At 35.3% G+C, this 17,852-nt stretch overlaps 1 long non-coding RNA gene across 1 annotated transcript in view; it reads right to left on the reverse strand.

Annotated features, from left to right (window-relative positions):
* LOC137616978 (uncharacterized) overlaps positions 1 to 17,852 on the reverse strand; it is a 663,858-nt gene that overhangs the window by 354,685 nt on the left and 291,321 nt on the right. Inside the window, exon 3 of the long non-coding RNA XR_011039537.1 lies at positions 12,379 to 12,465. This is a non-coding gene — a long non-coding RNA (uncharacterized lncRNA). The remainder of the gene's footprint in view (positions 1 to 12,378; positions 12,466 to 17,852) is intronic.

The following is a 17,852-nucleotide window of genomic DNA, read 5'->3' on the forward strand; positions in this document are numbered from 1 at the left end:
GTTTCCAAGTGGGCAAACACAGTGATCTCTTAATTTTTTGTCAAGAGATGCTGATGATAGATTAACTGGTAAAATGTCAGACTGGGACCTGGGCGTACCACGGTAACCTATTGGGGAAACAATAGGAAAAAAATTAAGAAAACCGGAGCGAGAATCAAACATCATTGGATTGGGTTGGATTGGATTTGGGCCGGAAAGGTAAGCAATGGGGCCAGGGAGGCCATTAGGCGCTCATTACAAAAGGGGGAAAACCCACTAATATTACAATGAAGGAAAAGTCATGTGATTGGACGGAAAGATGGAAGAAAGGAAAGCAGGTACAGTAGGAGGCTAAAAGAAGAGTACATCCAGGAACCGAAAGGGCACTGCAAATATTTTTAAGTAATAGTGTACTTACAGTACTACCCATTTACGGAAGTCAAACATCATTGACGTCTTCCACCACCACAATGTCCAGGTTAAATAATTCACGGTAGCCCTTACTGCTTTCCAAGAATGGGGCTTTCAACTTATAGAACATAATCCATATACCCTATTATTAGCTCCCTCAAACTACTAGATGCTTACTTAGTTGAAAAGGGAGCTCAGCGTTCTCCGTTTTGCCACTGATGATAATATAGATCATGCTATAGAATATTTCCAGTAATGTTTACACACGTTGTCTACTGGTCAGTGTGTTAGCCTGAAAGGGACTTATTATGCAAAAAAAAAAAAAAAAAATCCATTTGTTAGAAAATAAATCTTTGAGCAGTAAGCCACGAACTGGTCAATCTTCACTTATACTTATATAATTCTCACAAAATGTAAGATTTTCCCATAGTATATTGAATTTACTAGTGATCTGTTATTTGTATCTTAATTTTGGTTATGTATGTATGTATGTATGTATATATAAATATATACTGATAAAGTCAAGAATATTATGCTAATTACATGCAACCTGACGTGAATTTTAATATAAATATATGATACATATATACAGTACATATACATATAATCTACACATATATACAGCATGAATATATACATGCAAACACAACCGTGCTTATATATATATATATATATATATATATATATATATATATATATATATATATATATATATATATATATAAGAGAGAGAGAGAGAGAATCTTTCTACACCGTAAAATACGATTTTATTACTCAGAAATATATCCTTTGATATCTATTTAAGTAAATTATTTCTAACCTTGACAAAATTCAACTCCTCAACAACGCCATACGGTGCCCGATAGTAGGCATGGCCTGGGCCTGTTATACATTATTCCAAACAGGCATCTAAACAAACAACCGTATTAAATAACCTGACCTATGGATTCTCATTTTAAGTCGTATGACGATAATTGAAATTTTTGCTTGGATTCTCACAAGATTATTTCACTAAGAAAAAAGGGATAACTATATTGTGAAAATATAACATTACTGTTCAAACTTTTCCAATAATTCTCAATCACAAAATTATCATTTAACATGCTATAAAAGTTCCTATATTTAGAATATCTGTTATAATTCGTTGATAACTAAAACTATTTACTAGAATCTTACACTGTCCGTATGACAAACTTAACAAAATATGTTATGTTCGGTTAGCTTGTCTGGCGTTTGACCCTTCTGCGTTACAGTAACATGTTGAGTAATGCAATGGAATGATTAGATAAGTACTTTGCACTTCCCCTATATTATCATTATTATTATTATTACTTGCTAAGCTACAACCCTAGTTGGAAAAGCAGGATACTATAAGCCTAGGGGCCCCAACAGGGAAAATAGCCCAGTGAGGTAAGGAAACAAGGAAAAATAAAATATTTTAAGAAGAGTAATAACATTGAAATAACTATTTTCTACATAAACTATAAAAACTAACAAAACAAGATTATTATTATTACTAGCCAAGCTATAACCCTAATTGGAAAAACAAGATGCTATAAGCCCAAGGGCTCCAACAGGGAAGAATAGCCCAGTGAGGAAAGGAAACAAGGAAATAAATAAATGATCTCGAGAATAAATTACAATATATCATTCTAAAAACAGTAACAGCGTCAAAACAGATATGTCCTATATAAACTATTAACAACGTCAAAAACAGATATGTCATATATACACAATAAAAAGACTCATGTCACCCTGGTCAACATAAAAACATTTGCTCCAACTTTGAACTTTTGAAGTTCTACTGATTCAACTACCCGATTAGGAAGATCATTCCACAACTTGATAACAGCTGGAATAAAACTTCTAAAATACTGTGTAGTATTGAGCCTCATGATGGAGAAGGCCTGGCTATTAGAATTAACTGCCTGCCTAGTATTACGAACAGGATAGAATTGTCCAGGGAGTTCTGAATGTAAAGGATGGTCAGAGTTATGAAAAATCTTATGCAACATGCATAATGAACTAATTGAACGACGGTGCCAAAGATTAATATCTAGATCAGGAATAAGAAATTTAATAGACCATAAGTTTCTGTCCAACAAATTAAGATGAGAATCACCAGCTGAAGACTAGTACTCGAAAAAAGGTAGAATGAAAGAATTAAAACCCTTCTTCAGAATAGATTGATAACCGAAAATCTTGTGAGACTTTCTCAATAAGCCAATTTTTTTTGTGCAATTGAAGAAGACACAGACCTAATGTGTTTCTCAAAAGTCATTTTGCTGTCGAGAATCACACCTAAAATTTTAAAAGAGTCATACAAATTTAAAGAAACATTATCAATACTGAGATCCGGATGTTGAGGAGCCACCGCCCTTGACCTACTTACAATCATACTTTGAGTTTTGTTAGGATTCAACTTCATACCTCATAATTTGTACCATGCACTAATTTTAGCTAAATTTCTATTAAGGGATTCAGCAACCCCAAATCTACATTCAGGGGATGGAATTGATGCAAAGAGAGTAGCATCATCTGCATATGCAACAAGCTTGTTTTCTAGGCCAAACCACATGCCATGTGTATATAGTATGAAAAGTAATGGGCCAAGAACACTACCCTGTGGAACACCTATCACATTCCTATACTCACTATGGTGCCCATCAACAACAACTCTTTGAGATCTATTACTTAAAAAATCAATAATAATGCTAAGAAATGACCCACCCACTCCCAACAGTTTCAGTTTGAAAACAAGGGCCTCGTGATTAACACGGTCAAAGGCAGCACTGAAATCAAGGCCAATCATACGAACTTCCAGACCACAATCAAGGGATTTCTGTACAGCATTGGAGATTGTAAGAAGGGCATCACATGCTCCAAGGCCTTTACGAAAACCAAATTACAGACTAGGGAGTAGATGATTACCTTCAGCAAACTTATTAAGACGTTTTGCCAGAAGACGTTCAAAAACTTTAGATAATATGGGAGTTATGGAAATTGGGCGGTAATCAGTGGGACTTGAGCTACCGAAAACACATTTACATAGAGGAGTAACAGTGCCAATTCTCCAACAAGTGCTAAAAGCTCCTCTTCTTGCTAACTTGCGCAAAATAACAGATAACTTTGGAGCTAAAAAATCTGCTGTCTTTATAAAAAACAAAGGAAAAATACCATTTGGGTCTACACCTCCATAAGCATCAAGGTCCATCAACAGAGCTTTAATCTCACGAGATCGAAAAGCTAAACTAGTTAGTTTAGCCTCAGGAAAACAGGACTGAAGAAGTTCAAGTTTTTCATTAATCTGTCTACTGTCAAAAACATCAGCCAAAATGGTTGCCTTTTCCTTTGGACAGTGAGTGATTGAGCCATCTGGTTTAAGTAAAGGAGGAACTGTTGCATCTACACCAAAAAGTGCAGATTTAAGGGTAGAAATAGTGTGACCGAGTGTATACTCAAGCAAGAGAACTCTAACCCAAGACAGTGCAAGACCATGGTACAGAGGCTATGGCAATATCCAAGACTAGAGAACAATGATTTGATTTTGGAGTGTCCTTCTCCTAGAAGAGCTGCTTACCAAAGCTAAAGAGTCTTCTACCCTTATCAAGAGGAAAGTGGCCACTGAACAATTACAGTGCAGTAACCGTTTGGTTGAAGAGGAATTGTTTGGTAATCTCAGTGTTGTCAGGTGTATGAAGAGAGGAGAATATGTAAAGAATAGGCCAGACTATTCGGTGTACGTGTAGGCAAAGGGAAAATGAACAGTAACCAGAGAGAAGGATCCAATGTAGTACTATCTGGCCAAAGGACCCCATAATTCTCTAGCGGTAGTATCTCAACGGGTGGCAGGTGCCCTAGCCAACCTAAATGATAAATACCAAGTGCTTGATTATATATATAAATATATAATTAAATACACACATACATATATATTCATACACACACACACACACATATATATATATATATATATATATATATATATATATATATATATATATATACACATTCACACACACACACATATATATATATATATATATATATATATATATATATATATATATATATATATATTTCTTTCATGCCACGCTTACGGGGAGAGGAATAGTCATACACTGGTGAGAGGGGGTACCCCGAGAGGTACACTTGGAAACCACTTCTCTTACAAACTGCCAACCTAGCGAGTATTAGTTAGGGAAGGCAGAGGAGGTGGGAAGGGTTCAATATGTGTGTGTGCATATCCGTATAAATATTTAGACGTCATTTTTGACGGCTTGGGTACACTAACACACTAACAACATATAAAACGAGAGAGAGAGAGAGAGAGAGAGAGAGAGAGAGAGAGAGAGAGAGAGAGAGAGCGAAGTTTTATGACAATAAGACATATATCCAAACCCTAAGTCCCACTCAACCCAATCACTATCTTAAAAAAAAAAAAAAAAAAATCTTTTGGGCAGCAGCTCTACCGCCCACAAGATGGCCACCCATTCACTTGTTTCTCTGACCTTCCACTACACCCACAATCGCGTATTGTAACTGAACAGTGATTGATAACTTTAAAGAACGCCGTTTGTTAAGAAACGCTTGTTACGACCCGACCCTTTGCTTTTGTGGGAGGTCCCACAACTCCCTCCCGCTACTTCATAAAAATGAAGATATTTCGGTCTACGAACGACACAGTGCGTGGACAAATAGAATCAAAGAGAGCGAATACTGGATAATATTTTCGGTGTTGATATTTCAATGAAGTCTTTCTTTTCTTTTTCTTTACGATAATCATGAACATGTTCGTTTGACGAGAAATGCTGCAACAAGAAATAAACAAGAACAAAACGGACGTCATGTGATATTTCCTTACACCTTTTGCCGTGTCTCTCTCCCCCTCATACGGACAAACATTTACCAACAACACTTGGAAATTATTGCATTTATAAATACACCGTGGAATGGTAACGAAGAAAGAATGACAGTCACTGAACCGAACCACAAATACTGTACCAAATATAAAAAAAAAAAGAAAAAAAGAAAAAATGGAATATCCTGTGAATCCTTTATGGGAACCTTTGGAGCCACAGCCCCCGCGCGTCTGTAAGGTAGGAGTCTTAAGGATTTACGGACCAAAGGATTCTGTGCATCAATGCGCTAAGCTACTCCTGTCCGGATGGACGGTAATCTCGGCAGGGAAGGCTGACTTGAGTATCCTTAGAGTACGGGTCTTTTGAAAGCCTGGACACAGGGGCTCTCTTTCACGAGCGAGGACAATGCTGCTAAACAAAGTTGTCAGAAGTCAATACCTAAGATGGTGTAGAGCATCCCATAAAATAGCGACAGACAGAGTTATAGAGAATTCTGACTTGTAATATACAGTATACTGGTGACTAGCGCAACTTCTCCAACGCCAGTAGCAAAGTCTCCCTTCCTTTACAATATAATGAATTCTATCTTTTTCTCTTTTTGCGTCCCTCCCACCAGTCTCCCCACTTCTCTCTCTCTCTCTCTCTCTCTCTCTCTCTCTCTCTCTCTCTCTCTCTCTCTCTCTCTCTCAAAACGAATACTAAGATTATAATCTTGTAAACGTGTTTGATGAAATCGAATGCTATATTACCCTGAACAATGATGAAGAAAATATGATATCAAGCGCTCTTTGTCCTAATGTCACAACAACAACAATAATAATAATAATAATAATAATAATGAACCAATACCTGCAACACTTCTAAGTCAAGTAAAGACAAAGTTACTATAGCCACTTATATTTCAAGGATGTCAAACTACAACATAAAAAAATAGTAATAAAATCACAAGAAAACCTCCTTAAGTTGTCGATTTAAGCACGGTTTGTTTCCTCTGTTTACTAATTAAAAGGTTTCCAACTCAATCCATACAAAACCATTATGACAGGGTATTCTTAAATAAAAACTAATAAACATAACAATGCAAAAACGGAAACGACTGTAGATGTGAATTAAAAATAATAATAATAATAATAATAATAATAATAATAATAATAATAAGGAAACCATTATCACTTTAACTCTAAGCTGGTTAGACTACGCTCAAAGACCAGTTCTAAAGTTTAATTTAAAGCAATTTTATCAACAATTGTTAAATATACAACAGACGCAGATTTTGACTCCATATTGCTCTAAACTAGGAGTATGATAAAATATTTTTAAAGAAATCACTTACATATTCAATAACCCGCTATAGTGTTGCACCAGATAATAAACTTAGATTTTTCTAAATTCTATATAAACATCATTCTCTCTCAGGAACAGATAAATATCTGATTAAGGAAAGACAAATAAAAAAAGGCCTCAGAACAGAAGGCTTAGTTTGTTCGCCAACGATTGCCTGACCCTTATGAAAAGGAGCGATAATGAACATGTTATTCTCATAGTAGAGCCTTATAATCTTTGTTCAAGGTCGATATTGTTTCATGGATGTCTGCCTACTGAATTAGACAGCATGTCTAAGAGTAAGAACCTCCTAATTTGTTGTGAAAAATTATCTTTTATCGATACTAAATCAAAAGAGCAAATTTTGGAAGCTAATAGTTTCATGGAATAATAAATATGTAAGCTATTAATGAAACGACATTTATCTTGATCACATAGCTTCCCATGCTCATAATTTTTGGGGTGATTTAATCTAGTGAAAGTATACAATGGTATTCAAAACTATGAATTCCTTCCTAGATTATGAAAATACGTTGATATTAGAGATATAAAAAGCCAACTTTAGTAATAAAGGAAAAAATAGACAAGTTCCATGCCATGTATATTTAGTTTTATTGAACATTGATCATAAATATTGATCCAATCTGACAAACTCTTGAATTAAATTTCTATTTTCCGAATACAATCACTTCATAGTAAAAAAAACTAATTAAAAAATTCAACACAGAATTATAGATACCAAATTCTTTACCCGACAGGCAAGATGCTAAAAGAAATTTAGGCACAAAATATGATAAATTCTCTAATTTGTTACTTCCATCAATTATCCTCCAGAATAACTTCATCCTTACGAAACATTTCTTCCAACCATCTTCTTAAGAAATCATTCTCTCTACATAGCTTTTAAATACAGAGCTTATATCTCTGGTAAAACATCACTTGGAAGAAAAACATGCTCTGGTTTAGCTTTGCATACAATTGCGACACGGCCGTCCCAAATCTCGAAAATTAAATGTACCCATAAATTTGAAGGATAAAAATAAAATACATAAGAATGAAATTCTGACAAATTTAAACAAAGAGAAGTGGAGAACAATGGGTGGAGGTGTCGAGGGGAGGGGGAAGCCGGATCAGGAAGAAGAGGGGTTAGGAGACAAAACAAAGAAAAAAGAAATGATGTCCAACCAGAATAAGATGTAAGGAATATGTTTATCCCAGTGAACTGCCATGGTGAATCTCAAAGTCCAGTCGAGCGCAAACAGACGGGCACGAGGTTCTGGTGGGGCTGTAGGGGCAAAGGCAACGATGATGCACCCGGGGATGGGGGTGGGAAGAGAGATGTGTGTGTGTGTGCGTGTGTCCACAGCAACAAATAAACTCCATGAATAGATTCTCGTTTACTAGAAAGCAAAGGAGTCAATAAATACTAGGGTCCACTGCAGCGTGTCCCTTTCAATTGTAGAGAGAGAGAGAGAGAGAGAGAGAGAGAGAGAGAGAGAGAGAGAGAGAGAGAGAGAGAGAGAGAGAGAGAGAGATCTGAATTCCAAGCCTCCTCTGCAATGACCAATTGCTAATTTTAACTACTGAAGGAATTTATAATGAATGCAATTGCAAAGGAGAGTTTGTTATCAACCCCCAAACTTCCATCCTCTCCCCCTAAGGCCTCTTTCGTCGTCCGTTCACTTTGGACTAACATGAGGGAGTCTCATTGTAAATTCAAGCCCCCGGAGAGGTATATGTCACTCAAAAGCAAATATAATGATTTCGCTTTGAGTCATTACGATCAATGGCTCCGTATTAATTCTTGAATCAAAATCTTTTTATTGTTGCTTTATAGAAGTACATTTAAAACTTCTTTACCAATAGAGCTTGATGGCTGCATTAACCCCTGCGTAACAAAGCACAGATTTTTAATGCAAAGGCTCAACATAATCCATATTTTCAGTCGTGAATCACTATACACATTGCAGATTCCTAAACCATCTTCGTGGGATCTTACTACAAAGTATTATCCCATAAAATGTAAGAGGAGGGAATTTCTTGTTGCTCTAATCCTCCACCAGTCCTTTTCTAATGCCAAACGTTTAGATCTTAGTCCCAAATAATTTCTCATCCATAAAGGAAGAAGAGTATATCGCGTTTCATTTATCTCTGAGACTCTCCACGTCTTCAATTAACTCCTCAATCTCTCAACTTTGTCTTGAAACCTTATTCTCAACGTCCATCCTCCTATCATGCTTAACCTTTCTTCTTCCTCATACCCTACCTACACTATAGTCAACTTGCATTCAACATAAAATGACTCCTCCTTTATCATTCAAGAGGTCCACTCGTATCCTACCCATAAATTGAAGTCATAATATTTCTTAAAACCGATTAGCATCGGGATTTTCAAACTCAGTTCATATTCATTCATATTTTAGTACACTTACATCAACCTAAGAAGATGAATATTTACAACATCAGAAGGATCAGTGATCATGTTTAAAGGTTATCAAATATTCACTTGCTATTGATCATCAATATATCAACTGATAATTAAATATTATTCCTATGGCCTTACCACGTCTATGACCAAAATCATCTTCCCTTCGTTTTAGTCATATTGTTAACATTCACATAAGTAGTGATAATATCTAAATCTTACTAAATACAAAAATCAATCTTCAATTCCTTGTATTATTGCAGATAATTCAACAAAATTCTTCTCACTACTAATAGTTCACCGAAATCTGATCTGAAAAACTTATCTTCTTTCCTTTTCAAATCCAAAATATCACTTGCCTCTGACTTAAACACAATGTTATTGCTAAATCCTCTTAATGATAAAAGTCCCCTGATAATCAATCTAGCTATCATACTTGTATCTCTCCCTAAACTCGCACAACTCGACTAATTCCTTTTGGCAGCAGTATTGCCCGTATAACTATTCTTTAATTTCAAAATATCAATTTAAATTTCTTTTGAATAACGATAACCACAATAACGATAACCATCACAACAACAACAACAACAATAATAATAATAATAATAATAATCTACCAAACATGATCACATACAAAAAATTAGCTCGCTACGAGTATTGAAGCAGAAACGGGTTTCATAAATAGCAAATCCCCAAATAATTCTACTGTAAGCATTCACATGCTCTCCCAACCAATACCACCTTCCCCCACCCACATATGCCCTTCCCCTTCCGACGGTGTCCCAAGGCCACACACACTCACAAACACAGAAAATAAAGACATCTTGTGCGTGTGGCTGGTATGTATGCGGTGGGTCCCAGAGGCTGTGTTGTAAAGGGGGCTACCTGCTCATCTACACAGAGCATACAAACAACATCATTTTGACCTGTAAAATAGCAATACCCGAATTTATTACCGAGGTTCGTGAGATGCAGAGAGCTCCAGGGAGAGGAGAAGCTGAGGTTGGGCCACCAACCCCGCACTGATAGATCAGGCTCGTATCTTATAAGCTTTTTAATTAAAACCCGGATGCTTGAGATCAGCATGCAGACGGTTCTCAATCCTTGCAGGACTTTCGATCAAAACCGTTATCGTTGATAACATTTTGTATCAATATTTATAAAAGTAAGTTGGTGAAGAGGTTTTCTTCATATTTCAGACAATTAAAGTTATCACCTATTGCCTCATTAAAATTTCTTACAAAATACTATAACAGTTTTACTTGCTACTTAAACCAACCAAGTTCTTCTTTATTATCATTTTAGACCACCAATGATATTTGTTCGTTCAATTAGAAATCTGTAGCATTTTTTACTCTTGTTTTATACGACCAAAGCACAATGCTTCAGGCAGGGCAATTTTGTTAGAAGAACCAAGAACAAGCACTGCCGACACGAGTAAACACAAGCTAATTATGGTGATTAAGACATTTTGAAAAGTCATAAAACACTTTTTAAAGTTCATGAAATATTTGACAAGTTAAAATGCATAAGCTATTGCAAAGAGAAATTGTTTATTTTAAATGTGCGTCGAGGAGCAAACTAATCTCGACTTAGTTGAAAACACTTGGTTTATCTTCCAGTTATTGCCTCTGTTATGTGGTTTGCCAACAGAAGCGCAATTACAGTTTGACTTTGTATATTCTATTATTATGATTATCTTTAACATTATCATCATTTTCATTATTATTGTGCAGTAGTAGTAATGCTTTATCGAGACGTCAGTGATAATACCAAACCCTCTCGGGGGTCGTCCAAAATAATTGTTTTTTTCAACGAGAATAGAAAAGTCACGATAGCTCTAGTTAGAGAATTTGTACAGCAAAAGCAAAAGGACCAACGTGTATGATTAAGATTAAAAGTAAGTAAGAAATTCACATGAAGCCGAAGGACTGAAAAGAACCCTTAATACCGCTTACAGTGTGCTACGCCAGCCGCAAAGTAGGCGGTATCCTCTTACAAGGATGCCAGCTAGTAACTCACTTAAATTGTTCATGTTTTCATACTTTCACTATGTTTTAATAAATAACGGAATATTTCGTCCACTCCCAAAGATTTTGCAATCGTTTGTTATGACATCAATGATTTTAAATCGGTTTTTTGCTTTATAACTGCAATATAATTTGACAAAACCAGTCTATGTTGTTTTGACAAAGTACAAATACCTAGAGGAAAAAAATCAACACAATGTGTAGAAAATATATTTAAGTGTAAATAAAAAGAAAGACGGAGTGTGAAACATAGCATTAAAAAAAATTACCCCTTTTTCACATTCAGAGTAGAAGCTATAAAAATGAGCTTCCAGACAAACACATATACATAATGGTTAAATGGAGGAACCCACTGAACATCTAATAACACAAAATAAATTACCCCAACTCCAGGTAGTTAATGAAAGGGATACAATAAAGTAAGGAAGCAGTATCTGCAAGAAAGTGCAAGCACATATCTATAAAAAGTGAAGAGTACAAGGGGAAATAATACGCAAATCACGATATATATATATATATATATATATATATATATATATATATATATATATATATATATATATATATATATAGATAGATAGATAGATAGATAGATAGATAGATAGATAGATAGATAACGAAACATAGAGAAAAAGTAAACAAAAATAAGAATTCTACCTCCAAAAATATTAATAAAAAACGGAAAGCAAAGATTTCCTCCTCCCTCCAAACTCTCCAATGTTTCCCATCCATAGGGTAAAGCGGTGATGCGTGCCAGCGAAGGGTGGCCAAGCAGAAAGACCAATAAAAATTGAGAGATCTTCATTGACTCTCGATCCGCAATGAACCACTCACCGGGGCAGGGGAAGCTTCGGTTAATGATGGAGGGTAGGGGTAAAGGGTAGGGAGGGGGCTGAAGAGGTCTGGTATGGGAGGGGGGGGGGGCAGGAATGGGGCTAAGGGGACAGGTGGAGGGCTAGATTTTCAACCATGAATTTCGGAGGAGGTGAAATTCATATTGGGTAAATATTAGACAGGCCCCTTTTTCTACCTCTCCATCTCTTTACGTTTCACGATTTGGGTGATAATGTAAATTTACTTATTAACATCGCCTAACAGATTATGAAAAATAAATATAACCTGTTTTTTTTGTGTTAAAAAAACTCACAATATTTGTTAAGGTGAAAATATAATAGTTGTTTTACGTGAAAGGAATACATAAAATGGAAATAACCTGAAAAACGAATTGAAAAATAAAACCAGGTTGCAATAAAATTACCCTTATTGGTAAGTTAGAATTGTAATGAATTAGTAACCCAAAAGTCCTATCAACGAGAAAAAAAATAGCTCATTTTATGGTTCTGCTCACCTTTTGAAAGTACACTCAGCCACTGTGGCCAAGCGGTTGAGTGTCACAGCACTAGGCTTACGTTTGGTAGGTCGTGGGTACCAAAATCTGTTAGGGTGAAAAAAGATGTGGGGTAGAAATCTCAACATAAAATGTGTACGACCCATCAAAGGGTATGAAGGCCCTTGAATATATATATATATATATATATATATATATATGTATATATATATATATATATATATATATATATATATATATATATATATATATGTATATATATATATATATATATATATATATATATATATATATATATATATATATATATATAAGTAATATATATATGCATATATATAAATATATATATATATACACACAGACACACACACACACACACACACACATATATATATATATATATATATATATATATATATATATATATATATATATATATATATATATATATATATACTGTATATAAGTAATACGGAAACTCCCAAGCTTAGTTTGACTACAGAAGAAATCTAAGTTTCATTTTCAAAGACCACGAAAATAACAAACTTTATACAAACTTACTACTTTTAATACTGAATTTTGACTGAATGGCCTTGTCTAATGAAAAAAAAAATATTTTTATGTAGCTATAAAGAGGTATCACAAATAGGAACTTACGGTTGACTATATGGACATACGTAAAGAAAAGAGGATAAAATAATTTTATATTATACTCGCACGATATGGACATTAAATATTTTACTGCACATACATTACACATAGAAAAACTTTCAAAATAAAGCATTGTTAATAAAAAGAATTAAACAGTCTTACGCACCTAAAACTTCAGGTACACAGCTTCATTAATCTTCAAAAATTATTTCTATTATGAAAAGATGTTTATCTACACCAATGAAAACGCTATCCCATAATTCCTGGCATTTACGCCCTGCCAAACCTTTTGGAAAACTAAATCCCTTATAAAAACAGCTCTTTCGGTTTCAAAAGAACTTCCTGATCTTGTTAGGAACTTAGGATCTTATATCATAAAGCTTTCCTTTGACGGCTCTTCTTAAACCAAGGTTAACATCCCTATCCACCTTAAGAGTTTTACTTCCCTATGCTCAATCAGACTCACGACAGCTGCTGGATGATGTGTCAATAGTCTTGTCAGTACGATACGTGACACAATGAAACTGTCGAATTGGGATTCCCATTGTAAAATGCTTTGAAAATACTTCTTTCGTAATTTATTATTAGAAACTAACCAAGATATTTCATAAAAAATATTTATATAATTTACATATTTAAAGAATACACCCCCCCCCTTCAATAGCAAAGAATTTATGATATAATTACTATCATACCAAATGCATGTCTAAGTACTATCATACAAAGTATATGTAATCAATTTAAATGTACTTGAACTCCAATACTATGATTGTTACATTAGGTATACAGTATATCTATACATATAGACAAAAATGATAAAAAAAAAAAATCATTAAATAGAATAAAATAGAAGAAATCACATCCTATCTAGATACGGAAACTTAATTTGAAAAAAAATAAAACAAACAAACAAATAACTGACAAAAAGTCGTAAGTTGTATGTCTCATCACTTGCCCACGCACGCTCCAGAGGGCGGAGGCGCGCAAGCTCACAAGGTATTGGCGCGCACGGAGCGAAGAAGCCAATAAAAGGAAGACGACAATCATGGCCTAATCCTACGAATCATTTCAGGTGATATGAGGTCAATCGAGCGAGAGGGGATGGGGCAGGAGATGGGAAGGGGAGGGGAGAGGAAGGGGGTGAGAGCAGGTTGAGATGGTTGCTGGAAGAGGAGAGGGATCTCTGAAGGAGAGGGAGGAGAGGAGTAGGAGGAGGAGGAGGGGGGGAGGAGTAGGACTGGAGGAGGAGGGGTGATGAACAATTAAGGGAAGCGAAGAGAAAAAAATGACATCGTTGCTAAGCAGAAGTTGGGGATGGAGGAAAAAACATTGAGAAATTTCTGACATTTGGAAATATTTACGATTACTGAAACTATATTTCCGCTAAAAATTACGACCTTATTTCCAAAATAATATATGAACATCTTGGAGAGAGAGAGAGAGAGAGAGAGAGAGAGAGAGAGAGAGAGAGAGAGAGAGAGAGAGAGAGAGAGAGAGAGAGAGAGAGAGAGAGAGAGAGAGTTATTTTCAGACTTTTTTTCCCCAGTCTGTCACTTCCTATCACTATCGGCTACACGTCTACCGCCGTTTCCCTATAATTTCCACCTTTTTCTTATTTCACCTTATTCTTTCTCCGTCAGCACAACTTCCTCTTTGCTATCCCCCACAGCCCCCCTACCTGGCACTTATATATATAAATACTCCATCTCCTCCCCCCCCCCATCCCCCCTCTACCGTGGGTTGATGTTGCCATTATTGCCTTATTGAACCGCAACACAATCTCTTCCACGAAATCCTTCCACTTCTCTGTCTCTCGTCTTAAGCTTTATCCCTGCCATCATCCCCTGACACTTCTCTTGGGTTTTATATCCCTCTCTCTCTTACTCTCTCTTTCTCCCTTTTCTTCTCCTCCTCCGTCAAATTTTCTTTTATTCGTCTTGCTTGATAGGTAAGTGTCCTCCTCCGTCAAATTTTCTTTTATTCGTCTTGCTTGATAGGTAAGTGTCCCTTCTTCTTTTATTTACTAAGGTCACAGTTGGTGAATATCACGGTGAATTTCCTATTTACAAAAGAACATGTAGTGACGATATCTGACGGTCATCAAACTTATTTCAGTCTTGGCAATATCTTTTCTAACATTCGACAACTCTAAACCACTAGTACATAAATTACACATAAATCGATAAACAGACATTCTTTGTCGAGTTTTTTTTCCTAGTAGCGAAGGAAAAAAGAGCCTCCTTCATGCTGCTTCTTAAATCAGGGCGGACATATGCCTGCACTGTTTTTCTTAATCGCACAGGTGAAAGCAAAATAATTAAGCAAGTCATGAAGACAGATAGGTTGAAATGTTCCTTTAATGCCTTAGTTTGTGTTATCAAGGAAACTGATGTTTCAAAATAAGAAGTCTATAAGGCATATTCTTATCGAGACTTGATCCTTTAGAAAGCTACATGCAAAAATATTTCTTTTCAGTTTTACTCCGTACTCACTGGCATTTAGAAACAAAGTAACAGTTGCTCGTGATTATGTCTTGGTTACAGTTTCAAATCATTTGAACAGGTGTGTATATATATATATATATATATATATATATATATATATATATATATATATATATATATATATATATATATATATATACACGGTACTTGGGCACGTTACTCTACGATTTGCACTGACTGGGGACAGTGAAGAGGAACTACAGAAGCTGGTAAGAGTTTTAGTGTGTCTGCATGAGGAAAAAGATGAGAGAAAATGTGTGTAAGAGTAAGGTACCGAGATAAAATTGCAACAAGACAGAGGTAGTAATGAATGTAACTATAAATGGTAAAAAAGGGAAAGTACCTTCAGAGTGAATATAACGGATGAGAGCAAGAACAGAGAAAAGGAGGGTAACAGAGTAGGGGAAGCTAGAAAGGTAGTGTGACGTGCTGAGAGAAGGTTGTCACTCAAGGACAGAATGAAAGCAACTGAGTAACTTTATTACACACTCCCCTTTATATACAAAAACTCAATGCAACAGGAAATTTCTTGTTCAACCGATACCACACCGGTTAACAATTATCGGTGAGAAAAAGATATGTTTACTCAGGTTCTTTTTAGTGCGAGGGGAGAGCGAAGATATAAGCATAATATATACACAAAATGAAATGTCGTTACTATGTATGATCGTGTGACATACGGTTGGTACAGTAGCAGGATAGATGCAAAAGATTAGTAAGATACAGGAGTTGTGTGTGGAAGTTAAGGTGAAAATGAATGGAAGTATCATCTCCCCAAGCCTCCTTTCCGGAAAGGAAGTAACGATATTACAAGCAAAAAAGAGAATGATTGAAACTTCTGAGATAAACAGTTGGATGTGTAAAAATAATTGCTATTGTGAGAAATGAGGAGATACACAGAAGAAATGGTAACAAGGTTAGCCTAGGTGGACGAATGGATCGAATATGCTGAGCTGGTTTGGCAAAGTAAAAATAATTGACGACAGAAGGTTAGTGAAACTAATTCTGGATTGCTTGGAGATAACATGAAAGAAAAGCCGAGAGAGGGTTGGATGATGGTGAATGATGGTGAAGAAAGATGCATTGGAAAGAAAGGCCCTGATATCTTGGAAGACCATGAATTTGTGCTGAATAGGAATGAATGGTTCAATGCATGCTGGAGGGGGGGAGGGTTTGAAGCGATGTTGATAAACGTTCTGTACAGATTTATGAAGGAACCGACATTGTGGCAGTTTAATGCAGAGAGGTTTATCCACAATTCAGCAGTTAAAAGAATGAATGTGGCAATAATTTGCTATTCTTATCTGAAGCTAGCCCCTAGTTAAGATAAATGGCTTCTAGTTGAAACAATTATTAACACATAAACATACACGCACACACACACACACACACACATATATATATATATATATATATATATATATATATATATATATATATATATATAATTGTTACATAAAATCATAATATACATGAATATGCACTTAATTATTTTATACATATTGAGTTGACTCCCCCTTGGGTCTCTTATCCCGAGGGGTATAGAGGATCCAGATATTAGGAGGACTACAATTTATGGCTTATATAAATAAGAAAAACACGTTTAAATGTGCAAAATTTTCATTATGTATATAACAAATACATAATCATAATATATATATATATATATATATATATATATATATATATATATATATATATATATATATATATATATATATATGTGTGTGTGTGTGTGTGTGTGTCTGTCTGTGTCTGCATGTGTGTGTGTCAGTAATAGTATTTATGGATACCTAAATATACCTAATCTAATTGTTATTATATAATGAATGGATTTAATAGAGCCCCAATGAAGTCCCAACCTCATTTCCTCAACGTTTTGGACAAGATTTTCTACACAACTTGATCCGACATGAAGACACTTCCCTTTTCTGGTGGGATTCAAACCCAGAGTTACATCTAACATTACCTAGAATAGATTTATCCTCTACCTCTAAGCTTCATCTATTCGCCATGTTGATTCGAGGTTTGTGGTGAAGAGTGCTTTAAAGTCAAATAATACTGTATGTATAGTATGTGTGCACACGCATTATATGTATGTGTATTACTAACCCTATAACAGTAACCATTATAAAAACCACAATTTTCACCAGGAACAGAATGTTACGGAATTTTTTCCCCAAATTAAATTTCAGTCCCAAAAGGCCTTTTGAATCAAGAAACCAGTCAACTTTCTCCATATTCATAAGCAAAACAAAATCTCCGACGCGACAGAGGGTTTTAAAAATTGAGCACTTCAGCAATCTTTTCGATGCATGG

This window comes from Palaemon carinicauda, chromosome 23 (assembly GCF_036898095.1).
Source record: "Palaemon carinicauda isolate YSFRI2023 chromosome 23, ASM3689809v2, whole genome shotgun sequence".
Taxonomy (NCBI): Eukaryota; Metazoa; Arthropoda; class Malacostraca; order Decapoda; family Palaemonidae; genus Palaemon; species Palaemon carinicauda.